This window comes from Penaeus monodon, chromosome 33 (genome assembly GCF_015228065.2).
Source record: "Penaeus monodon isolate SGIC_2016 chromosome 33, NSTDA_Pmon_1, whole genome shotgun sequence".
NCBI lineage: Eukaryota > Metazoa > Arthropoda > Malacostraca > Decapoda > Penaeidae > Penaeus > Penaeus monodon.
In genome coordinates, this window is record NC_051418.1 from 34,592,332 (window position 1) to 34,592,539 (window position 208).

Consider the following 208-nt stretch of genomic DNA (forward strand, 5'->3'; position numbering starts at 1 on the left):
ACTCAAGATATCTATTGTGCATATTCTACGTACGTCAGAGCTTGAATTTTGACCTTATCGTTAAAGTTGCAAGCGCAATTTTGCAGAAACGGGATTCTATTCCTTTGGCTATTGTGTGTATAAAAGGCCTGTTCACTTGCCTTCGTTTGAGGAAACCACATTCTGAATGAATTTGCGAAATCGAATAACAATTCCACAATGACACGCA